Consider the following 24174-nt stretch of genomic DNA (forward strand, 5'->3'; position numbering starts at 1 on the left):
CACCCTGGCTCTGCCCCCAGGGTCTCTCCAACACCGCCCTTGGGGTGGTCACAAGCACTCTGACGCAGGTGCTTCTGCGGTCAATAAACCTTCACTGGCTCCCCATTGCCAACAGATTAAAAGTCCAAACTCTTTAACTTAGCTTAGGAGGCAATCTGCAGCCTGCTCTGCCTTCTACTGTTCACCCCCACCCCCCCCAGTCTTCACACAGCCCTTGTCCCCAACGGTTCCTGGACATCCACGTGCCCTGCCCCCTTCTGGTCAAGGTCCAGTCCAGCCCCACTTTTACGTGGTGCCGTGGCCCACCAACGCGTGGCCCTATCTCCTGAGAGCTTTATTCTCTGAGGTGGCCAGGTCCTGGTGAGACTTAAGATCTAGGGAGCTACCACTATGGGCTTTCTTTGGCGGCCCCGGGGGCTTATGACTGTGGGGTCATCTTTGCCTCCTGCTTTCTGCCTTCTGTACATCTGAACTGTCTTTATCAGATCATCCTGGGTGTCAGGTGCAGTCAAAACTCAATCACATAAAATACTTGGGGGCAAAGTTTCGATGTTCTGGAGGACCTGGGGACGTTCCTGCACTGCAAACACATGCACACACTTTTACAAGGGTGCCTTGGACATTCTTGCCCATAAGCATTCTTTCTGGCCCCCTGCCACTAGAAGCCATGGGCTCACTACTCTTCCCTGTGCCCTCAGGCTCTGGAGACCTCCCCTGCTGCCACAAGCGCTGATGAAACCCTCTGCCACCCCTGCCCCCAGCAAATAGCACGCTTTCTCCAGGAAGGGACCTTGTCGAGGCATCTGCAACATCATCAGAGTGCTCGCTGGCCCCGCCTTCCCCGTGATGCTCCAGCTTCCGGGTGAACCTGTCAGTTCTCTTTGTGGTCAGTCCGGGGTCTTGCACGTGGACAGCGAGGCTGTGACCATTTTTGATAGTGACAATGACGGTAGTATGAGGACATTGCTGGTAAATGGATTTGGGAGTGTTTTTAAAACGGAAACGAGTCGACTGGCACTTTACTATAAGAGTTCTCCAAAAGCCCCCGGTGAGCCAGGCACCTGAAAAGTCTCATACAAAAGGAGGAGACAAAAGAAGAGGAAAATGAAGGGAGGTAAGGAGAAGGACCCCCAGTATTCCTGAAGGAGGAGGAAGTCCATCACTGAAGCAAAGGCAGGGGTCAAGTCCTGTAGCTGGCTGCCCGGGGTCTCTCGGCTTCATAGGAAATGCTGTGATTTCATTCATTCACTCGGAAAAAAAAAAAGCGGCTGAGCCCTACTCTGTGCCAGGCACTGTTCTAAGAACTGGGAACACCCTCATGGACAAAACAGAGCTGGCTTGTGTGTCCTTGGGATCTGGACTAAGCAAAAGGCAGGCATCAAGCAAATAAAAGTCTCTCATGGTGGTGAGAGCCCTAAGGGATGAAGGCGGTGGTCAGCCCTGAATCGGATCGGAAGGGAGAGGAAGGCACGGGACAAGGGAGGAGGCCCAGGAGTGAGGCTCAGGAGAAATGGCCCAGAGGTGAGATGGGTCCCGAGCCCATCGTAGGGATACTTTCCTATCAAAGAGCCTGGAGCCCATTTCCCGGAGTCAGACATCCTCCCCGGGCAGGACCACCCGATTCCTAAGCGATCCTCACGACTCCTTGCAAAGAAAACTGTGGGAGAAGACAGTCATGGGTTTTAGTGGTTCTCATTCTTTTAAGTTTTAAAATTTCTCTCTTTGAGAAGAGGCCTCCAGTGTGGACACAGCTGATTTCACAGAGAACCTGCATCTGGGTCCAGCTTCATCCCAGAAAAGGGCACAGTGAGGGCTCATTGTAGGGTGGGGAGGGGTCAGGTTTGTTTCCGTCCCATGGGACAAGACGCTCCAGTGTCCTTGTGAGGTGACCTCCCTGTCCTTTTAGGGAGCTAGCCTGCCGGGAGTGTCTGGTGAGGAGAGACTTCAGGGATGGCGGGCTCTTTCTTTATAGGAAAAATTTGAGGCCTAGGATGATGTTACTTTCTTCCAGAGAAGACTTTTCTCTGCTTCTGCCAAACACTTGCTGGCGGGACAGGAGCGGGGCCCGCCGTCCTGCCAGGTCGCGGCCTGAGGTCTCCTGGTCAGCCAGAGGACGTGGAGCCGAGCTGCTAGCCCGTGGAGATCTGGCTCAATTCTGGTTTTCCTTTGCTCTGGGGGTGTAACGCTTTGGGGTCAGTGTAAAGGTGGTGATGGTGAGGGGGGGCTCATTAGGGCCCCAGGCTGTGTGGTGGGTCCCTGGATGTGACTTTTGTCCCTGAGCCCATTGGAAGCACAGCTCAGTTTCTAAGCAGATTCATCTGGACCCACCAGCGCCCTCAAGGCAAAAGCCGCTTCAAGAGCTGCGTTTACTGTTTCGGGTTCTCTTCTCTGTGACTCTGCTCAACCATTCCTCACTATCTTGTCATCTCTTTGATGCCTTTAAAAAGAGTCTTTCTTTTATAATATCCCTTCTTTTTTTTTTTTTTTTAATAATTGTTTCCTGGGGAGAGTTTCAATGGCCTAGTGGGCCATTTCCAGAAGCTGAGGTCTTAGTTACTTCTCTAGGCTCCTCCTGGCCATGGGCTTCTCATCAGTTTCAGAGATGCCCCCCACCCCTGGGAAAATGGAGCCCAGCAGAGCTTGGGGAGGGAGTGGGGAGGGCAGAAGAGGGCTGGCTGGGCTCTGGGGTGGGGGCTGAGCCTGGCACATCTGGGCCTTCAGAGCAGGAAGAGCTCAGAGGTACAGCCTCAAGTCCAAACCTCCCAGAAAGGCTTGGAGGGGCTGGCATCTGGGCTACCTGAGGGAGCGCCCAGAACCAGCCTCCTCGCTCACCAGCTGGCAAGTCCGTCCATATTTCTCTAAGGGGGTTTGGGAACAAAGACAGCCTACACAGAGAGAGGAGGAGTAGGGAATGCTGGAGGGGCCTGAAGACCTTAGAGGATCAGAGAGGAGGGATCAAATTGCCTGCAGGTATAAAGAGCCGGCATATTTCTAGGGGACTCTTACCTAGGCCTTTAGGTAGGGTATTCTATGTTTTTCTGAACTTAGGCATTGGTATAGAAAAAGAGGCCCAAGTGGAAATCAAATTACATTTACATTTCTTCAAGTTCACCTCAATTCTTTTCTCATATATTTATGTATTTTACATGTAAAAAAGGATATATACGTACATTGTGCCTTCTGACTGTGGCCTCCCTCTGCCGTGTACCAATGACCCCCCCCCCCCAATTTGGCATGGGACACATCTTACATAGGTCTCTCTTTTTCTAAATATCTAAATATCTACTAAGGAAGAAGAGAGAGGCCGTGGGGGATGCTGGGACCAGAGGGTCTAGCCTGCAGCTGGGTGCTTAGGAGGCTGCAGGTGATCCCAGGGAGCCAAGGGGACAAAAGCTGAGTATAGGAATTTTTTTTTTTCTGTTGGGAGTGAAATGCTGTCCAAGCTATGATGTAAGTCATTTCTGCAAACCCCTACACGTCCTGCAAATTGAGAAAACCCTTTGCAGGCACGGCTGCATTACATTTGGAGGTTCCTGCCGTCTCTTGGGCCTACGGCATGCTGGGGGCATGGGTGGGTTTCCTGAGGACCATACTCTGATTTACCCCTTCTCTCCCGGACCTTCGTGCAGCTTCCAACTTCTCATCATTATAATTAATGCTGTGGAAGACATCCTTCGGCGGTTGTGTTATGACTGCCTACGCTCATCACTTCCAAGGAAAGATCCCTAGAAGTGGGATCACGGAAGGCAAAGATTCTTGGTATATATCATCATAGCTTTTGCTTTTTCTAGAGAGTTCCTACCACTTTGCCCTCCAAGAAGCCACATACGATGATGTAAATCTTGCCCAAGTGCTCCCCCATTAATGTGCCTTGTCCTGATTCCACACTTCCCAGCCCTATAGTAAATTCCAGATGTGTCCTGGAGATATCCCAGGATGGGAGAGGAGAAGTCTGAGGCAATGGAGGGGCCTGCAGACCTCAGAGGATCAGACAAGAGGGGGCAGATACTAGGGAGGGATACCTGCAGGACATGCTCACGTCCCCTGGGACAGAAGCCTTTCTCTCTTTTTTCTTTCTTTTAAAAGATTTTATTTATTTATTTGACACAGAGCAAGAGAGAGAAAGAGAGAGCACAAGCAGGGGGAGAAGCAGGCAGAGGGAGAAGCAGGCTCCCCGCTGAGCATAGAGCCTGACATGGGGCTCGATCCCAGGACCCTGGGATCATGACCCGAGCCGAAGGCAGACGCTTAACTGACTGAGCCACCCAGGCGCCCCACTTTCTCTCTTTTTTTCTAATGATTACCCTTGGCCTTGGAGTTTATCAGTTTTGGATACCCAGGAAACCAGGCTTCTGAGCTTGCAGAGGCTGGGTGGAGGTCCTCCTTCCTCCTCTCATCCTCCCGTGGCCTCAAGGGGTTTCATGCACTTTAGTGGTGAGCCAGTTGGCCTTTTTGGTATCCGCCTGGAGCAGCTTAACTGGCATGGACCCTCTTCAACTTCATTATTCTGCACGTCTACTTTCAGTTGGTAAGGAACCCATCTTGATCGATTCATTCATTCATTCATTCCACAAATATTTACTAAGGACCTACTATGTGCCAAGTCCAATGTTGGGCACTAGGGTTCACACCGGCCTACAAAAAAAAAAAAAGCCCGCTTGTGTAGATTTCATATTCTCAGGAATGGTCTTGCACGAGGATGCATTTAGGAATCTTTCACTCTCCCAAATCATCAAGAGTAGGCAGTCCCTCTCCTTGTGCTAGAATCCCCCTCCTCCAGATCACCCCCGGGTCCCCAGGCTTGCTTGTTCCCTCCAGGACCTGTGTGTGCCGGCCGAGGTGCATGAATTTCTTTAGCTTCTATCACTAGCCTTTTGGGGCCGGGCAGTGCCCTCTGTGGGGTAGAGCAGAGCTCCATGTCGGCACCAGCAGGTTTTCATTGCGGGAGGATTTCAGGGCTGGGGGTAGGCTGTGAGCACCGGTCAGTCGGTCAGCAGTGTGAGGCGCATTGCCTGAGGCTCAGATGCCAGCCCAGAGAGCTACAGGGGAGCTCGTTTAGCTGGGACGCCGGCACCGAGGTCATGGCGTGGCTGGGGTTTAGAGGCCTGTCCTCCCAAGACTGGCGATTGAAAGGCGGCTCAATCCAGTTACAGTATCTCCTGGATACTTTCATTTGCATTTTCTTTCCATTACATGGATTAAGAAATGGGAGGTATAACATATTTGCATGATTGCAATTTAGCACTTCTCAAAACGGGTAAGTGACTGAGCGCCCTGAAGGCATGCCTGTCACCGGCGAGGCTGCCTTGCCGATGGGGGAGGGGCCGTCTTGCCCAGACTGGGAGGGACACTGCCTGCCGCTTGTGGGACCACATTACCGACCCTGCTCCCGGCCACAGTTCTACAGAAGGCTGAAGCACAGCCTCGCAGTGTTCCTGCCAGCTTCTGGAAAGGGCCTTCTCACTGTCCCCTGGCCCCAGACTTCTGCTCGAATTCGTGCTGCCCGAGTCAACAAGCGTGAAACCCAGCCCCTTCCCCATTTTCCCCAGACAAGCCAATCCCCCCACCCCCAGGTATTTCTTGGTCTCTTCTGTAGATGTGGCTGCTTCAGTGAGGGGGGTCGCCCTGAGCCCCATAACAGTCTCCAGCAATGTCCCCTGTGCCCCCTCCCCCACACCATCATGACTTCCCCTCCCCCACTCCCATAGGGAGGGAGGGGAATGTCTTCCTGTGTAGGTGTTAATGGGCATGTCCCAGCCCTTAATGGCACTCAGGAAAGTAAAGGGCTTTCCATTCACCAAGCCAGCTCCCCTGAGGAGGTAATAAAAGTGATGATTAGAACTTCTGGAGGTGCGGGAGGGAAATGGTGGCCAGGGTGGGCTCCGCTAGAATCGCTTTCCCAGGACTTAATACACCTGCTCCTCGTAGCCTGCTAAATCTGGCGGTGAGCCAGCCCATCAGCAGCCATTCTCTCTGAACAGATATGGAGAGATGGGTCTGATGAGGGCAGGGCTGGGGCACTGTCCCCTCCTCCACAGAAGACAGTCTCCTGGGTAGGGAGGAGTCACCTCAGGGCTGGTGAAGCCCCTGTGTCCCAGAGTTAGGGGTGGACAGGTGAGGCGAGGGTGGCTTCCTGCCTTCCTTCGGACAAGATGTCCTCTTCTAGGGAAGAGGGCAGTTGGCGCATCTCCAGGGACACGCTTCTCCATCTGCCACCATGAATAAAGCGGTTAGTGAGGGTCTCCCCCAGTGCAAGCACATTCTGGGACATTTTAACTGGGAACTAGGGGGAGGGTATATATCGGGTTCTACTGTACAACATGCCAACACACACTTTATGCGTGCTTTAAAGTGTAAGCTCTGAAAGTATCCTGGAGAACCAGGAAGACATCTTAGCAGCTGACTGAGCCCAGCCTCTGTCCCCAGCCCAGGGACCCCCTTGCGTTCCTACTGGTCACGATTGATGCTGTGCTGACGGCAGTAATTTTCTTCCTAAGACACAATTCTCCTTCAAAGGAAAATTCTAAGGGTGGAGGAAAAGCGCCATCCCTCCTTCCAATCCCTGGGATTTTTCTTTTTATTACAGCACATTTGCATGGTGTCAGTCTTCTCCAGGGCCTGGAGAAAGAGCTTGGCAGGCGAGAACCGGTTGGGTCACCGTATTCGATCGCCTTTTTTGGAGCCCGATAAAGGGTAGCATTGTTTTTAGGAGGTCACCTGAAACATACATATGGTTCTCTGGCAGCCACAATGTCAAGGACTCCTGTGAGGCGGGGTCTCCTGGAGCCTTGCTCGGGCCCCAGCACCCCCAAGCTCAGCAGACTTCTGCAAATGGCTTCAGTCAGAATCAAACAAGGTGTGCCCAGAGCCAAGCGGCTGCTGGCTCCAACTGAAAGCAAGGCAGAGTCCTGCAATAAACTGTTGATACTTATCTATCATATGGCAGGTTCACTGGGGTAAGAACTGGCCGCTTCTTCCATTTCGTATCCAGCTCCCTTTCTAGGAGTTGCCTTTACCTGGGAGACTCTCAGAGGAGATGTTTGTTGAACTGAAAAAACAGTCCTCAATTCGACACCTCCTTACACCCAACTTCCAAATCTGTCTTCAAATTCAAATGGAGATATACAAAGCTAAGGTCGACACCTCCAATATATTTTGGAGCAGGTTTGTGAATGTGTAACCCTTCATTTTAAACCACCACCAAAAATAAATAAAAATAAATACATCACCGCCTAATTTCCTCTTTCCTTAGGTTATCAATACCCAGAATTGTAAGTAATTGAGTTTTATTAACTATTCTTGAGTCACTTGTTTGACTGATAATGGAAAACTCCGGTCTTTGAGATTATGTTAGGGTAGGCCAGACTGCTATAACAAATAGACCCGAAATACAATGGCTCAAGGGCAAGAGACATTGATTTCTTTCTCCCATGAGAGCCCAGGGCACATGTCCTGGACAGTTGGAGGAAGTTCTGCTCTCTGCATGCCTGTAGGACCCATGCCAAGAGTGGCTCCCAAGGATGCTATTCTGATCATCATTCCAGCTCCTGGGATGTGGCAAAGCATAGAGCTTTCCTGGGCTACCTGTAAGTTACACACCCCTTCTGCTCACACTGGAAAGAACGCAGCCACACGGCTGCACCTAACATCATGACTGGGAAGCAAGGTGGAAGCTGGTCAACCAGACACCTGACGACCTTGGAAACAGAGGATGAGTTTGGGAGAGAGTAGAGCGACTTGCCGATTTGGGATCTGGAAGAGATCTTAGGTATCTCCTTGTCTGATGGCCAACTCAGTACAAGTACTAATCCGCCGCTCACAGGGCTCCATGCCCCCGTTATGTATCGGAGCTGACTTTCTGATCTAGGACACTGAATAATGCCAGGCATCAGTGTGTGGGACGGAAATGGGAAGGGTCTCTTCTTTCAGACACATTCTTTGTCACTTGACACAGAGGAGGGAGAAGCCACTTGCATGGGGGAGCCCATCCTTTGTGCCCCCAGGGGCCTGGGATGGGGCCATCCCCACGCTTGAGTTAGGCTAGGGCTCACAGATGTGTGCTGCATCTGTGAAGATGTGACAGGATCCCCGGCCACAACAGTGATTTGACTTGTAACTGCTGCTTCCGGCTGGCTGCAGGTGCGTTTCTAGAAGGATAGCTAATTTTTGTGATTCTGAAGAAAAGGCAGCATCAACCCACAGGTGACTCTGGAAGACTTCCCTGCATCCCAACTGCCTCCCTCACCAATAGTCTTGCCCATTAGCGTGGCCACCCTCTCTTCCCCTCGCCCCACCCTTCTCCCCCCACGCCCCACTCCACCTTCCCATGAACTTTCTCATGCAAACGCTCAGTTCTGGCCTTGTGGGGGTCTCTCGTCGTTCTTGGACTTGCGTATTCCTGCCCTGCTGCCCGTCTGCTCAGAGCCGATCCCGCCCCCACCCGTTCCCTATGAAGGGCTCCCCAGTTACCCTGCCCTGCTCCCACCCCCTAGATGCCTCTCTTGGTCCCTTGCGGGCACTCATCCATGGCTGGGTTGCTGTCTTCCCAGCAGCAGTGTAAGCTCCTTGAGTGTTTGCAGTCCGTCTTGTTTCCTTGTCTCCTTGGGCTTGTGCGTGGTATAGTATGTATTCCGTAAATGCTTGTAGACAATAGCAATTTGTAAGAATTTGGGGGACGCTGCACCGACTTGAGCTGGAACCGCAGTTGAAAGTGACTCTTGGATGGCAGGCACTGACAACAGCCTTCCAGTGGGCCGGCCCCTGGTGGCTAGAGCAGAAGAGGAGAGCATGACAGAGGAAAGACTTCTGACTGGGCTCAGCGGCAGCGAGCCCAGCTCCCGCAGGGTCCAAGCTTAGCGTGCCGCACCCCGGGGCCTGGGGCCGGCCGTCCGAAGGATGTCACTGGAGGCTGGCCACCACGTTCCTGGAAACACTCAGCTCAGTGGGTGGGACCACAGCTTCCCAAAGAGCTGGGCAGGCAAAGCAAGGCAAGGATGCTGAGAATGGGCCACAGCCCTCTGGGTGGGCCACTTTGCCCACCTTCTCTGCTTTGTTCCCCAGGTGGGGGGGCCTTTCGGATGATGTTTCTGTGCCCCGTAAGAGTGGAGAGGGGTGCAGGGAGAGGGAGTCACTTAGCTCTCGTGTCCCTAGTGGAAGGGCATCCGCTGAACTCCCTCTTGCCCTCCTCCAGCGGGAATTTAAGGGACTCCCAGCTGCCCCTAAACTCCGGTCATTTAGGGACGGGTGACAAGCTCGGCCCAGTTTGAGACTCGGGGCCTGGGAGCCCAGGATTCTCTGAGGGACATCCCATGGGGTAAATAGTCTTTCCTCAGCAGGGAGGAGGAGGGGTGCCTGGCATCGGGAATGGGGATGGTCTGGAAAGTCTGCTGTGCAGATTGACTGGGGGTATGGGACACCCCCCGAAGCACTTTGCCTTAGAGATTCCCTCTCCTCCCGCAGGCACCAGCCCGCCCCCCAACCCCACCTAAGAAGTGACGGGAATTACGCAGGGCTGAGTGTCGGCGAAACACGAGATTCTGGAATGGCATCCACAGAAGGCACACTGCTGAGACAATCCATTTCATGCCTTTTCTGGCTGGTCCAGATTCCACCATCAAAATTTCCAGCATCTGACCCCCCCCCTTTGCCTGGCAGCTCTGCCTGGGGTCCCGGGTGCTTACTCTGACCTAGCACAGAGAAACAGAAGTAGGGGAGGCCCATCACCAATCCCAATTCTTTTTTTTTTCTATTTTTTCCAAATTTTTATTGTTATGTTAATCACCATACATTACATCATTAGTTTTGGATGTAGTGTTCCATGATTCTTTGTTTGCACATAACACCCAGTGCTTCATGCAGAACGTGCCCTCTTTAATACCCATCACCAGGACCAATCCCAATTCTGATGCTTCCTCTCCAACACCTAGGGGGAGGCCGTCAGGGGGCCTGGGGGCCCGTCTGCAGGGCAGTGCTCCTTCAGCTGCAGGCTGCCACCCAACAGCGGATCAGGGGATACTTCAGGGGGTCTTGAGCAGCATCGAGACAGTAATAGAAAGTATCAGAGTGTCCTGCACAAAGTAGGCTAAGTATTGTTTTGCGAAACTTAGGGTTCTTCTTGGAGTACCCCAATGGATGTAATGGGTACCCATGTAATGGGGGCTTCTTACGGTGGTCCTGGTTCACAAAATATCTGAATCGCCTCCTCCAGAGTCTCAGCAGACCCCGACGAATCCTGGAGTCGTGCAGAGTGAGCGCGGGGAACTGTCCTTGGCCTCCTTCCTCTCAGATGTCCTCGCCGGTCTTCAGCAAGGGGACCTGACTGCGACGCCCTGGGCCCTGCCCCGCTGGTCCGTGTGGGCGAGAGGGTGGTGTGCTTGTTCCAGAGAGGGCTCCGCGGAGGGCTAGCACCCCACAGGTATGCGTCTATGTGGACTCTGTTTATATCACGCCTTCGAGGTGGCCCTTCTCAGGGCTTCTCCACAGCCCAGACTGGGACGACACGGACACATCCTTAACCGTGTGGACCGTCCAGAGCCCCGTCCTGGGAATGTGTGACCACTGCAGAAAACTACGCTGACGCAATCTTTCCCAAATATCTCCTTTTCAAAACTGAAGCGCAGATGAAGCAAAAGAGAAGAAAAACAAATCCCGAGAAATAGCTTCTTCAAGGGAAGCCTGTCCTCCCTGTTGGAAGGTGGGGACGGTGCTACAATCCTGTTTCTGTTTCCCCAGGTTGGGGGGGCCCGTGGCTGCCGAGGCTCCACGGACTCAGTCCATGATGGCTGAGCCCCAAACTACTTCTAGCTGCTTATGGCTGTGGGTGCTTTCTCTAGGTTTGATCTGGGGATTCCGAGGAACAGGAGGGACAAGGGAGTGTTAGTCAGCCTGCAATGCCGAAGAACTTTCCGAGGCTTTCTATTGACTGGCTTAGCACTTGAAGACTCTTTGCTGTTCTGACTTGAACTTCTCAATATTTCCTCTTACTTTTCTCATAGACCTCTGTTCCCATTGCCGGTTCAGATCATGCCCTGTGCACATCCAATTCCTGCCTGTAGCCATGGCCCCTCCAGTCATCTGAACGCCAGCCTTTCCTTCAGACCGGGCAGGGGGCCCCTTCACCCTGCCCTGTCCATCACAGCAGTTTCTGGACATTAGGACACTGGGCTCCGGTTCTCTCGCCACCTCCTGTTCTGGCCTACGTTTCAATCCCGTTTTGTTTTAAAGAAACAACTTCTGATTATGAAATTATCTCTACCTTCTGCAGAAAATGCAAAAAGCACAGAAAAGTATAAGGAGGAAAAAAAAAAATCATTCAAAAATCCCATCCTCGGACACAGCCCTCCTGTTACATCTTGGGGGGTTTGCTGCCTGTCTTTTTTCTAGGGGTCTATTATATGTGATAGTTCATTACACTGATGTCGTGCTGTCAGAAACTATCTGACTTTATCCAGTTCAGGTGGTAACACAAGGGTTTTCCCATCAGGGCTCTTCCCAAACCTGACATTCACTGACCATACAATATCCTACTGGAGGAGGGAGCACCTTCATTTCATTGTTTATAGTTTCCAAAAAGGTTATGCTCATTTACACCCCCATTAGCAGCGTAGGAGACTGCCCGCGTCACTTCCGGTGTCACTATGGTGTCCGAGAAGCAGGCCCCCAGATGGATTTGGATGGGGGGGAATGCCAGCGTGAATGGGAAAGTGGGGGGGGCAGGGCCGGTGAAGACCTTCAGATGGACATCTGAGAAGGTGAGAGGGAAAAGGACTTTAGAAGGGTCTCCGACTTGTGGCAGGATTCTAAGAAAGCTTTGAGCAGAGATAGGGAACCCCTAAACCACAGCTTCTTGCAAGAATGAGCTGGTATGAGGATCCCTGTCACTCTCAAGCTTTGGTTGGGGTCCTCCATGGTTACGAGAGGGCAGGCAGCTGGAGCTGGAAGTCAATTTTCTGCTCCCCAGGCCGGCTCCCTCTCTCCCCACTCTTAGCCACCCCCCCCTTCACCTGCTCAATTGTGAATGTAATTAAAATACATCATTATTAACTGCAAAAATGTTCTCATTTTGCTGATGTACCTTTTTCTGATTAACCTCGAAATCAAACATTCATCATGAACCCAGTTACACACTTTTGTTTCTTCTAATACCGGTATGTCTGGGTTCTCTGTTTGCCCATAATTGTTTTCCTTATTGATGTATAAAAGTATTTGCTGTGTGAAGCCTTTTAGCTCTTTGTTCATTTCCTTCAAATATTTTTAACCAATTTATCATTTCCCTTTATGTTTTGTGCAGGTTGTTTTTGGTATGTTTTTAGATAACTCATTCTTCTGTTGGTGATCATCTCATTTACTTCGTGATCAAAAAGCTTTTGCTCACCTAGGCTTTAGTTAAATATACACCGATATTTCCTTCTAGATATTTTTGGATTCATTTTTTTTTACATTTGATACACTGGGATTTTTGGGGGTGTATGTTATGAGGTAGGGATCAAATATGATTTTGATTTCTTCTCCTTCCCAAAGAGCCATATTTTCCAATTTCACTTTTAGATAATTCAAACATTAGCCATTGCTTGCTTTCTGGTATTTCCTTTCTCAGATTTAAGTTTTTAAAAAACATAAACTAGATTTCAGGACTGTGTGGTTCTACTTTTTCAACTGGTCTACAGAGTCTTGCATCAGCAACACACTATTTTAATTACTGTATCAACAATAATATGGTTAGATATCTCTTAGGGAAAGTACCTCCTTGAAATTCTTTAAACAACTCTTAGCTAGTCTCATCTTTTTTTCCCCTTTCAAATCAGCTTTAGAATCTTTCATCAAGTTAAAAAAAAATCCCACTGGGATTTAGTTAGGTTTGCATTTCACCTAAAAATTACTTTGGTGAGGATTAATAACCTTAATATATTGAATGTTTCAATCCAAGGTTATGTCTTTCCATTAACTTTTCTCTTTTATCAACCTCTATAAAAGGTTGTGTTTTTAATATAGGTCTTCGACATTTCTCATTAGTGTTGTTTCTCAATTTTTTTCAGTCCTCTCATGAATGCAATCCCCCCCGCCCAGATCTGCTTGTTGTTGAAATATAGGAAAGTTGTTGATTTGGGAGATTTTGGTATGTTTTATCTTGTATCTTACATCTCCTTAATGTCTTATTGATACCAAGAATGTTCCAATTGATGCTCTGATAGTATCTTGATGCATAATTATGTTATGGTCTACAGATAACACTTTGTTTCCTCCTTTCTAACAGGGATGTTGCTGTTGTAGTGTGTGAAAACAAGTTGGCGTGTGGTCCTGTTACTTTGAGGGTTGGATTTCAAAGTTATGGGGTTGAATTTATTTTGAAATTTCAAAGAACTTGAAAGGATAGCATGTGATTTTGGGGGGGGTTATCAAAATGCTTGAACAGTGCTGTTCTGGAGTGCCCAATGGACAGCATGGGCTATATTTCAGGATAGTTCCCCTACCATGCCCAACTGATATTCCTGCTGAATGCTAGGAGCATGGTTACTACAGGATGCTCATTAGGTGCTTTGATAGGCAGTGGGGATGGAGATCTTCTAGGAAAGCTGAGAATCCCAACAAGGCCACGGGTTGGAAGAGCACGCAGCTGAGAAAGCACACATAGGCCAGCAGGACCAATGTCCCTCCCCAAACAAACCACCCAGCAAAAACCAACCCCCAAACAAACCCTTCTGAAGCTTTTCAAAGTTCTAATCATTGTGCCTTTCCATCGGCTGTTCTAGAAGTTGTTTTCCAACTGTCGATTCATGAACTCTGCGAGGCGCATGGAGGAATTAAAGGAGACAAATAGCCAATTTTAAAAACATCTAACTCAAGTATTTTTAAACAACTCCCCTTTAATCAAAGTGTGGATTCTCTGTATGTGTCTTGTTTGCATCCACGGGGTAGCTCGGGGAGACTCTCTGAGCATCTTCAGGCCTAGCGTCCTTGGGTGGCCTGGCTCTCGCTGCTGGCTACCATGATGCTTTCTGGCCACCAGTCAGTCTCAGCTCTTCTCTTTAGTCCTTCGTTAATGGCTTTAGACCCACAATGGACTCGTTAGTTAAAAATAGGAAGCAACTAATAATGTATTGTATGGTGACTAACATAACATCATAAAATAAAATTAAATTAAAAAATAAAAATAGGAAGCAAAGAGAATCCTGATGTGGAATTACAAGTCACTGCAGAGCACAAACATGGAAATAAGTCTACAGATGAGCTGCAGGATAACCCTTTCAAGGTCCCCAAGTGGCATTCAGCTCATCAAAATCCCTCCGTTTGAATAGCATTTTTGAAGTACTCTTTCTTGCACCAAGATCTCTGATACCTCAAAAACCATTGTTCAAAAGGAAAACGAACATGCATTTCAGGGAGGCAGGAAGAAAAGCCTTCCTTTGCTGCACTGTGTGGAAATGTGGACTATGCATGATCATTCTCTATCATTTAGAGACAAAACAAAAATTATGAGAGCAAATTCACACAATTAAAAAAAATCACATCTTTCTGCAGCTTTGATCTATTTTCCAGGCTGCAACATGTAGTTAAATTTCAACTTACATCTTCATTTTTGATTTCTCCAAACCAAACACAATATAGGTTTAAATATATTTGTTGACTGTGCTTTCTCTTCTAGCTGGAATCATTCTGAGAACAGGTGTAAACAGATGCCCCCTTAGCCTATAAACAAACACATTTCTGAAATTACTCTAAGACACTCAATTAACTTGGAGCCAAGTAGTTTCCCATATCTTCAAGAAATAGGTTTTCCAAAACAAAACAAAAACAGAAAGAAATACAGGCTTTTGAAATGTCACCCCAGTAAATAAAAGTGTTGTCGTGAGGTACGGGGGTGTTAGTCAAGGTGTGGGGGGCAGAATTTGTAATAGCTGATGGAAAGTAGGGCCAGGCCCAGTTGTCTATCAAGGTATTTCTTTTTTTTTTTAAATTTTTTATTGTTATGGTAATCCCCATACATTACATCATTAGTTTTAGATGCAGTGTTCCATGATTCATCGTTTGTGCATAACACCCAGTGCTCCATGCAGAACGTGCCCTCCTCAATACCCATCACCAGGCTAACCCATCCTCCCACACCCCTCCCCTCTAGAACCCTCAGTTTGTTTTTCAGAGTCCATCATCTCTCATAGTTCGTCTACCCCTCCGATTTCCGCCCCTTCATTCTTCCCCTCCTGCTATCTTCTTCTTCTTCTTCTTTTTTCTTAACATATATTGCATTATTTGTTTCAGAGGTACAGATCTGAGATTCAACAGTCTTGCACAATTCACAGCGCTTACCATAGCACATACCCTCTCCAATGTCTATCATCCAGCCACCCCATCCCTCCCATCCCCACCACTCCAGCAACCCTCAGTTTGTTTCCTGCGATTAAGAATTCCTCATATCAGTGAGGTCATATGATACATGTCTTTCTCTGATTGACTTATTTCGCTCAGCATAACACACTCCAGTTCCATCCACGTCGTTGCAAATGGCAAGATCTCATTCCTTCTGATGGCTGCATAATATTCCGTTGTATATATATATATAGATGTGGTTTCTGACCAGGAAAATTTTAATTTTTTTTTTCTTGGCCGCAGGCTGGTCTGTGACAGTTCTTACGAAGCCAACCCCAAAGAGTTTTGTTAGAGGACCCACCACCAGATAGGCAGCAAGGTAAGAAATCCCTCCCTTATGGGTTGACTGGACAGAGCTGCACGGACTTGCCATAAAACAGCACGTGGCCAGTACAGTTTCCCATATTTCGCTTTCTAATCGTCCCAGTGAAATATCTCAAGAGTTTAAAGAAGCGTGAGAAAGGCAAGCCCAAGGTGATGCAATCTAGGGTGCTGGCCCCTGAGGAGAAACAAGGTTAGTTTTTGTTTTTCAGATGTATACTATGTACCGCATTGAACACCATCCATGCTATTTATGAGTAAGGGGGATTTTCTGCTTAGATTAATAATCTGTTTCTAGAAGAACAGCCCATGGGAAAGTATCCTCTTTTCCAACTCTAAACGGGGAAGGCCATTGCCTATGCTAAAAAAAAGTCTTAGGATATAGGTATTGATACTTAACTCTTTAGTGGAATGCACAGAATCAAAGATCATTAGAGACCATTTCCCCTGAGCACACAGAATGGAGCAGAAGGAGTGTAAATGTAGCTGGCTTCAATTTTCTTTTTTAATTGCGAGATGCTAATCCCTCCCCTTTTAAAAACCCACTTGAAATCCTTCTTAGTTATGGGAAAGCAGTGAGAGCAAGCAGTTGTGGGTTCTTTTTTAATGGATTTAGACTGTTAACAGAACCTTCCTTCACTTGCCCTAAATCTCCTGAAGGAAAAGCTAATTAGGTGAGGAGGTGAATCTACTTGCACAGGAGCTAGGACCTTCTAGGAAAGATCCGACACCTAATTCCAGATATTCAAAGCCCTGAAGTCTTTTGGGTTGGATAAATGTGGACCAAACTCAGGCATCAAATACAACCTTGAGAAAAGACTGCTGGCCCAGGCTCAATATAAATAAGGCTCAAGGAGGAGGTGAGTTGGGGGAGAGGATGGGATTCTAGCACCATGCGTGGGGGCGGGGGCAACCCTTGACCCAGCCACTCAGGCCCCCTGGACATGCTTTGGAAACAGCAACCAAGTGCGTGTGTGGATGCATGGGCTCATGTGCATGCTCCAAGGTGGGGACACCCTAGATTGAATTTAACACCCAGGAGGTGGGGCCCCCTTTTCTTGCAGAGGTCTGCAGCCTGCTCAGGGACTGACCAGGGGCATTGTCACTGCTGGACCAGCTCAAGCCTGGGGACCCTCCCCAGGGTCAGTGTTCAACGGTGATCTCATGTCGCGGTCAGACCCAACAGTGAGAGAGAGCGGGTCACACTCCACTTTTCTTTTCCCGTGACATTTGAGAGTCACACAGTCCTCACAGAGGATCCTATTAGGCTAGAGAAGGGTAAGCCAGAGTAGCACCTGTTGAATCCACTTCTGGAAGTGAAACTTCTTGGCCTCCTCCTTTTCTGTCCGATGAGGCGCTTTTCCAGGACTCTCTCTGGACAAAGGGTGTTGAGCAGGAAGTGAAGACTGATATTAAGCTTTGCACATTCTGGGAGGTGAGCTGGCTGGGGTCCAGGCAGGCGCAACAGATTTCGCTGAGGGTTATCTGGGGGCAAACGCCCATTTAGATTCGCCCCAGGGAGTGTCGCCTTCCTGCTGTAAATTCACCTGTGATTAGGTGTGCAGCTGCAGGTAGTTGGTACAGGCTGTAAATTGGGACACCACGATGGAACTTAAGTCTCTGGAGGGATTTCTGAGCACCCTCTACTTGGAGACAAAAGACCCAGATGTCTTGGGTTAAGAGACCCAAGCCAGCAGGGCCTCTTCCAGGGGGGAGACACCAGGGGTGGGCACAAAGGGATTTCAGCTTCCATTTCTGGAATCAGGCTCAAAACCGTCCTGGCCTTTTAGGAAAGAAATAGTGGTGATGTGGAACAGAGGAGGGCCACAAATAAGCTAGCATAACAGTCAAGCTACTCAGCCTTTGATGTGCAAGGTTGTCAGTTGTTCTTTGTCACGTGATTGCCGTGTCTGTCTGTCCATCCTGGGGCCCATGGACACAGGCCTCTGGAAGCCCCAGTAACCATTCAGATCCTAAGGGCTGCTTCCGGCCTGAGTCAACATGGGAGGTCTTTGTAGGAGAGGAGCTCTTTTGGCTCACGTTTTAGAAGGAAGTTGGGAAGAAACCATCAGCATCAGACCGGTAAAGTGTTGGGAAATCCATTTCAGCTGGGACTAGAGGGAACTAGAAGTTTCTAGAGGCCTGTTTTCCACTTCATCCTTCGCTATGCTCACTGTGCCTGGGGATTTCCTCCCAGTTCTTAGCGTTGTAAGTACCAACTTGGGTCTTTATTTGATTAAGATCTGTCTCTAGATTACTGCTTTCCTGCGGGCAGAGATCCTGTCTGTCTGCTGGTCACTTTTTATCTTTATGAAGGGACAGGAGGTTCAAGTGTCCATATCAACTTTTGGGAGATGTAACCACCTGTCAGTATCCAGGCACAGGGTGGGGAGGTGGTGTCTGGGCTATTGGGGGCCACTTTGTTTTTGGGTTGAGGGGCTGCTTAGAGTTGGGGGAAATGTGCTCAACAGCAGCTTCAAAGCTACCTGTGGAAGGGGCCCCCCCCTCAGTTTCAGACTGTCATACTTCTAGGCCTTCCTGGTCACCACTGACAGGGGCAGGTAGATAGAGAGAAAGGTGGGGCCTCCCAGGCCCCGGGAGAGGTAGGACCAGCACAGGGAGCAGTTGTCATGGCTTAGAAACATCACCTGAAAGGATGTTTGGCCGGCTTGGCATCTGGTTGAGAGGAAAGCTGGCTGAAGAGAAGGGCAAAGAATAAAGGTGAAATGGTGATCCCTTGGGAGGTCCCGGGGTGAAGTCTGGTGACAGTTTCTGCCACCATCTCTTGGCCATCCCTCAGTTTTCCCGGTGCCGAGAGCCCCGTGGCCCATACCCCAAGGCCTCCCATCTCGTCCGGAGCCGGGGGTCCCAGGTGTCCGAGCCCATCAGGACATGGGCCTGGGGACTAGGTGCCAGGAAGGAAGAATCTGTGTACATCAGCCCAATTTATAACAGTTTCTTAATATCAAAGATCCTAATCACCTGCGAACCAAAAAAAGCAAAGTGCCAAAGCATCAAGTAGAAGCTAAAAAGGTGCTGGGACTGAACTGCTCCCCACAGCTGGACTCAGAAGGTCATCATCCCACACTCACTGGGGACAAGGCAGGGCCTTGGGCCTGGCTCGGACCCACCAGGAGAGACTACATCGTTTAGATTGTTGTTTGTGTCTCCTACCGAGCCTCGAGCATCCGGAGGAGGGCTCCGTTTGGTCCTTTGGCTTCCCTACGGCCTGCACCCTGTACCCACCAAATGCATCTGACCAATGCGTCGGGGATGAAAGTGCCTTCAGAGAGGGAGTCCTTCTAGTGCTGTCACCTGGTTTCTTCTATTCAGGCAAATGTTAAATACAATCATGATATAACCCCTGGGCCATGGCGCATGGACTCCTGCCTCTGTCCTCGATGTGTGGGAGGCGGGGAAAATTGAGTCGTGGGGTGAAAAAAAAACTGATGGGTTTCAGAAAACCATGGACTGCTGGTGCTCGAGGGCCGCTTCCAGTCCCCCAAGTTCAAAGACCTCATTTTACATCAGAAGCAACAGTGGCCTGGGGTGGGGGTGGGGGCCCTGTGCATTTCCTTGGCTCTGCCCAGGCCATTCTGAGGCTGGGCCCAGGGTGCATCCACAGCAGGGGCAGATCCCTGTGACCGGTTGGTCACAGCCTACAATGGCTTCCATGGCTTGGGGCCAAAGAAGGTTTCACCTCTGAGGGCCTAGGCGTAAGAGACCTTAAGACCCAGAGTCAGCTGGGGCAGCTCATTTTTGGTAGCATGAGGGCTGCCATTAAGGCCAAAGTACAGAGGGGAAGACAAGAGAGCTTATTCCAGAACACTTTACCCTCCAAGGAAGAAGCCCTGGACTGGGGAGAAAAAGTCCCCAGAGGTCAGTTTGGCCTTTTCGCAGATTGTCTCCTGGAGCAACCCCTACCTGCTTCCACCCTTGCTGACTTCCGCAAAGTCAGCCTCCCCACCCACCCCTCAGGGCACCAGGGATGCTATTCCAGAGGCAGAGGCTGAGGGCCTTGGGAAGATTGGACAGTATCAAAGAGGAGAGAGAAGGAGGGGCCTCCTGTAGCCATCGGGTGTGAATAGAAATGGCACTTCAGGGAAAACAGCCAGACTTGGGCATCGAGAGAAGTGGCCCTGATGTCTGGGCAAAGGCAGACTTGGCCACGTGCATTATGAGGAGCAGGAGTAGATGGATGATCAGACTGTGGGGAAATAGGATCAACCTTGTTCCCGGTTGTAGCACCCTTTCCTGCAGAGATCCCCGTCGCTCTCCGCAACCTACTGGTCGAGAATGAAGACCTGAATCACAAGAAGCGGAAGTGGCCGGGCTCTTGGCCACTCCACTGAGCCATCGGAGAGAGAAGTGGCACGACTGTTCCCCAAGGACAAGTCTGTTCAGGGGCCCCGGGGTCTCCAGGCAGTGCACCTGCTGTCCTCTGTGCACTGCTGGGCGCTGCGATGTGGGAGGCACGGCCGCACCCCTGCTTGGGTCAGCTGGTAGGTGGGGCAGCTGGTTGCAAATCTATCAACTCAGAAACACCAGTATTGCTAAGGCAGAATGGCCCAGGTCCCAGGAAGACATTCTTTGATGCCTGAAGAGATGCGGGTGAGGGGTGGAGGAAGATTCGAGAGACGGAGAAAGTAAGGACACGATCTGACTCTTCCCCCTGCTTGGATTTCTGTAGTGCATCAAGGATGTAGCGTCTCCATATAATCCTACTGCAAATGAACTCTTTCGACTATGCTCCCCAGTAATGGCCGATCCCCCATTGTGTCATGGCACCCAGTTCTTCCAAACCAGAAACCTCAAGGTCATCGTTGACCCCAGCACAGTCAACAAAATCATGTCAGTTGCTACTCCCCAGCGCTTTCACAGTGTCGTTCACCGACTCAGGCGGGCCTGCAGCCTCCAGCTGAGTCCCAATCCTGGCTGCCAAGCCCGGGAGCTTGCGTGCAGGCTCCCCACTGGCCTCCCAGTCTCCGGGCTCAACCCTTCCAGTCCTTTCCATGCACCGCTGACAAGCGATTCTCCCCTGCCGCCACTCAGCACCCTCCCTGCTAGGCTTGCAAAACCTTCAACAGCTTCCCATTGCCCACAGATTAAAGTCCAAACTCTCTAACTTGGTGTGAGCGACCAGACCCTTCGGCGCCCCCCCCCCCCCCCCCCCCCCCCCCCCCCCCCCCCCCGTCCTCCCTCTCTTGCTTTGTCTTCCTTCTTCTGCACACACCCTCTATCCCTGTCCAAGTGTTGCCTCAATTGTTCCTGAGCACTTTGTGTGCCCCCCCTCCTGCCTCCTGTCCCCTAAGCATCAAATTTCACTCAGATTTCAGCTGAACCCCACCTCTGCAGTCACCCCGACTTCTTTAGGGATTTTAGGAACGGTGGCCTTGGCTCATCCATCTCTCTCCCTAAAGGCACTGTAAATTCCTTGAGGGCATGGATGGGCTGTCATGGTTATGAGGGCTCAGCCTTGATGTAAGCCGACAGGGCCGAGGGCCATGCCTGCTGGCTGTCCTGGCTCGTGGGGCTCAGAGCCCCAGGACTGGGGCTGGGGGGGGGGGGTCACAACATGCGTTTAGAGCAGTGCATGTTGGCTCTCCACCGAGGTCCAGTGCCGACTGGAAGAAGCCCAGGCTGAGATGAAAGGAGCAGGGAGAAAGGAAGAGGGGAAAGAAGAGCCTGGAGGTGGCTCCTTGTGTTCTTAGGGGAAAAGGGGAACCTCTCTATATCCGTCGACAGGGAATACCAACACTGCCCCAGCCCTGGAGGGGCCTGAACAGAAATCGCTGCTGGAGGAGAAGCGGAGTGGTGGTGGGGTTGGGGGTGGGAGGGCGGCTGGAAATGCTATCATGGACACAACAGATACTATCACTTTCAGGGGACCGGACGCTTCAGACCGACAGAGCGACCCCCACTGTCCAGGGAGGAATGGGGGAAAGCGAGTGGGGGTGCCGATGTGGGTCAGCGGTGGGGCCTCCCACTCTGCCCACCCAGGGGCCAGTGGTCATGTGGGGAGGGGCCAGAAGATGGCCAATTTCTTCTGTCAAAATGAAAAGACTCTATTGAGCAATTCCCAAGGTCTGACCCCCTTCAAGCTGGAACCGAACGCCATTCACAGAGGTCCTCAAACCCCAGCCATTTGGGGTGTGGGTGACAAGCCACCCTCCTCTGGACTCTCAGGGTCAGGGATGGCCTCTGTTAGGGAAGGGCTTGTCTGAGTGCAGAAAAGGGGCTGGGATCTGAAAGATGGGGGTCTTCTGCCTGACGGGAGGACGGGGGTCCTGGGGAATGGGGTGGCGTCTTCCTTTCCTCCCTCCACCTTGTGCCCACCTCTCCCTGCCCATTCCCCTCCCCCAGAGGTGCGGGCACGCTGCTAAGTCATAAACATCAGGAAGAGAGGCCGGTGGAGAGGCTCAGGAAAGACAGCCATGGAGAGGGATGCGGGCCGAGCGCTCCCACTCCCAGCCTGTCCTCCCTGAGACTTTGCAGGGAGTCCATCTCCCTATACTACGGAGCAGCCAGATGCCTCCCAGCCTCCCTGGGGGTGGCGGAGGGTGGGGGGTGGGGTGGGGTGGGTGATGGTGGCTCTCGGATTAGTTCAGATCTGGAACTTTCCTTGGTATCCCTTGAGAATAAAATGTTGTCAGGGTGCAAGCTGAATAAGACACATCACCTATCTTACACAGTAGTGTTTTTCATCCTGCGGGTTGCAGACCATTAGTGGGTTGTGAAATCAATTTAGTGGTTTATAGCCAGCACTTTAAAACAAGAGATTAAAAACAAAAGCCTCAGTGTATTGCTTACAGAAAAGGTTAAGTGGGGTTTTCTTTTTTTTCCAGGTGTAGGTACATCTCTCCACACCTAGGATCTATATCTATACTGTATCTAAATATCTGTACTGGGTGCGGATGAAAAATGAATTTATTTCCATGGTTTTGGGGTCAAAAAAATGGAAGAACATTGGCCTAGCCTAGGACGTCACCACTGGGCCCAGTAGTAGACCCTGATACAGTGTGGAGAGAGACCAAGCCCAAGGCTCAGGGCCCATTTTGGCCTCATGGACCCGACAGCCTGGGATTAGGCGACCACCTTGTGGGGGAGGCCCCATCTCTCCTTGGAGTGAGGACATGTGGGGGCCACTGGATGAGCAGGATTGAGATGGGGAGCCTCCTTTAGAGGCCTCGGAGTGTATCTCTAGCTGTCCACATGCTGCGACTCTGTCTCACTGCGGCATTCATGGTAGCTTCTGAGATGTATGGACTGGAAAAAGAGAGCCTGGAAGGCCTGGGAAGAACTGGGTAGTGGTGAGGCAGAATGGGAAAACAGGAGTTTGTGGGCAAGTGTCAGCAGCCCTCCGGGTCCTGCTGCTATTTGAGTTAAGGGGATGGGCAGGGAGAAGCACATGTCTGAGCTAAAAGCACGAAATCCAAGATCTGCCCCAAGAGTTGGAGGTGCCAGGACTGCAGACCTTTGTCCTGGCAGATCAGTCTCAAAGGGCCCTGCCGGCTGGCAGGAGACCATTCGCCAAAGCACGAAGGTCTGGGGAGGGAGCAGGTCCCGCCCGACTCCTCACTGAAAGCCGTCCCCTGTGCCAGCAGCAAGCTGCATTGCAGAAAGAGAAAAGTGTGTAAGACTTTGATCACATCATCATGTGAAGCAGGAATGCTTCACAAATTAACTAAGGATTAGAGACTGGCATCCAGGATGCTGAGAGAGAGGAGAAAGAATTTGAATGTGTGTGTGTGTGTGTGTGTGTGTGTGTGTGTGTGTGTGGACACGCATGCTTCTCCTGTGTGGTTGCTGGGGTGGTGACGGTGCGTGGGCTAGGGGGATGCCCTGGGTGGGGCGTTCCTGAATTGGGGTGGTGGGGAAGCTACACAAAGAGCACGTTTTACTAAGGGAAAAATAATATAGTACGTAGCGCACTGCCCTGAATATATGCTACATGCTTGATTTAGTTGGGATGATTTTACCAACGACTGCAAGAATGTCATGGGCTTGTGAATGGCTGTGGAGACGAGAAAGAGGGGGAGTCAAAGGTGTCAGTCCCCAGGGTGTGGGCAGCACGCAAGAATGACTAAAATTGGGATTCTAGTGTGAAACGAAGACCTTTTGAAGCTTAGACATAGTGTGGGCTGCTCTTTGCTTCCTTCAAAACCCCTTATATTTCCCCAGAGAGAGAGAACCTTCCCTCACTTCCCCCCTCCTCCCTTGTTCCCTGTTGTGCCCCTCCTTGCTTCCCAGGGCTACCCATGTCCCGGGCTTTCAGTGCACCTCGAAGAGGGTAGAGTAATTCTCTGTACTATGAGGGGGTGTGGGTTTAGGTGTCCGGTCTGGTCTGGGCTACTTCCCCAGCTGGGGCCTGAACCGGTGGCGATTTCTGTTTTCTCCTATTTGGGAGTAACAAGGAAGGATCCCCCTGCCTTGGATTCATTACTGAGCTCATGAGACGCAGCAGAAGCTGTCTGTAAGGCGTTTGGCTCG

This window comes from Neomonachus schauinslandi, chromosome 9 (genome assembly GCF_002201575.2).
Source record: "Neomonachus schauinslandi chromosome 9, ASM220157v2, whole genome shotgun sequence".
Classification (NCBI taxonomy): domain Eukaryota; kingdom Metazoa; phylum Chordata; class Mammalia; order Carnivora; family Phocidae; genus Neomonachus; species Neomonachus schauinslandi.